Here is a 1,974-nt window from a genome sequence, read left to right as displayed (position 1 = left end):
GAATAAAAAAGTACATTTTTGTAAAGTCAAAAGAACAAAACAATCGGCGAATGTGTATTTGTCAGTGATGGGAGAAATAGCACACGAACCGTAAGTTGCCAAAATAACGAATTCTAATTAGAGTAATCGATGTCTGTCAATGAGGATGTGAGTAATGTGAATCAGAACTAATTCATTATACGTTAAGATAACCGCCATCGGAAACTTTGTACTCGTCGTTTTCACAATCTGCGACCGGAGCAGAAATTTTTGTGCAACTGGAGCAGAAATTTTTGCAACTTGAGCAGATATCTGCAGTCGGCACAGAAATTTATAACCGGAACAGATATCTACGGCCAGAGCAGAAATATTGCAACTAGAGCAGAAATTTATAACCTGAACAGAAATTTTACTACTGGAGCAGATATCTGCTGCCAAAGCAAAAATTTTTGTAGTTGGAGCAGAAAATGTTACAACCGGAGCAGATATCTACAGTCGGGGCCGAAATTTTGCAGTGGGAGCAGATATTCGCGGTCAAAACAGAAATTTTGCAACTGGGGTAGAAATTTATATCCGGAACAGAAATTTTACAACCGGGGCAGATATCTGCGGCCGGAGCAGACATTTCGTTACGGGAAAAGATCTGCGACCGGAGCAGAAATCTTGCAACCGGAGCAGATATCTGCTGCCAGAGCAGAAATTTTTGCAGTTGGAGCAGAAAATGTTACAACCAGAGCAGATATCTGCAGTTGGATCCGAAATTTTGCAGCTGTAGCAGATATCCGCGGCCAAAGCAGAAATTTTGCAACTGGGGTAGAAATTTATAACCGGAACAGAAATTTTACAACCGGAGCAGATATCTGCAACCGGAGCAGAAATTTTGTACCGGAAAAAGCTATCTGCGGCCGGAGTAGAAATTTTACAACCGAAGCAGATATCTGCTGCCAAAGCAGAAATTTTGCCACCGAAGCAGAAATTTTTGCAGTTGGGGCAGAAAATGTTACAACCAGAGCAGATATCTGCAGTTGGATCCGAAATTTTGCAGCTGTAGCAGATATCCGCGGCCAAAGCAGAAATTTTGCAGCTGGAGCAGAGATTTTGCAACCGGAGCAGAAATTTGCTTGATAAGCATTGGTGAGCCGACGACTTTCCTCCTCTCGCGCTCGGACTTGCGGTTCTGAACTAAAATTTAGGTTGAAATTTGTATGATTTTTGTCCATCTATATACATCTATATTAATATTGTCAATTAAATTTTTAATTAAATCAAAGGAACATTTAGTTTGGTTAATTAATAATTTTTTTCCTCCATCTGGATGATAGGTGACCGTTGAAAAATAGAAATTCGCAGCTAGAACATTCTGTATTGTTTTGATTTGTACTTACTCCAATTATGAGAATATTTCTCGTACGGCCGTCTTTTTCGACAATAACTATGCTATTGGTTATTTTCAAATGAAAGGATTATTGTAATTACTTTTAATCATTTTATCAAATTTGTCCACACACGAACCTGTAAGATATTGTGAAGTAAAAGTGTTACACACATCACATTTTACATGCAGTTTTGTCCGGGTTTTTGTCGCCTACGAAACAAATTAGATCATTTTTATTTAAACCTGCTGCAATAAAAGAATATTATACGTAATTTCTGAATTACAGTTTTGTATGAACCATAATTGTTTTCGTTTTGAATTCCTTCATTCATCGAATTTTCGCCGTTATGGAAAATTGGACGAGAAAAAAAGTAGGTTTTGTTTTCCTATCTGGAAAAACCTGGACATTTTTGGGAATTATGTAATTAAATACTTGGAATTTTCAGAACATTTTTTTTTTTTAAGTGAGGTAATTATTTTTGAGAGTGTATTTAATTTTGTTCAATTTTAATATACAATTGAATAACGGTGATTTTTTTATTTTTTTAAGTTGTCTTATATTAGTGCTTTAAATTATTTTGTTGAATAATTAATTTTTTTTACCTGAAAATTTAATTATG

General features: G+C 35.9%; 1 protein-coding gene across 1 annotated transcript in view; it reads left to right on the top strand.

The window, feature by feature from the left end:
• LOC117179495 (ubiquitin-conjugating enzyme E2 G1) overlaps nucleotides 1–1,626 on the top strand; it is a 26,207-nt gene extending 24,581 nt beyond the window's left edge. Inside the window, exon 6 of the mRNA XM_033371361.1 lies at nucleotides 1,025–1,626. The gene's annotated coding sequence lies outside the window, so the exon portion shown is untranslated. The remainder of the gene's footprint in view (nucleotides 1–1,024) is intronic.
• Nucleotides 1,627–1,974: the final 348 nt, after the last annotated feature.

The sequence above is a fragment of the Belonocnema kinseyi genome, chromosome 9 (assembly GCF_010883055.1).
Source record: "Belonocnema kinseyi isolate 2016_QV_RU_SX_M_011 chromosome 9, B_treatae_v1, whole genome shotgun sequence".
In the NCBI taxonomy this organism is placed as follows: domain Eukaryota; kingdom Metazoa; phylum Arthropoda; class Insecta; order Hymenoptera; family Cynipidae; genus Belonocnema; species Belonocnema kinseyi.
Note: the sequence above shows the minus strand (reverse complement) of the source record. Positions and strands in the feature narration are given on the sequence as shown.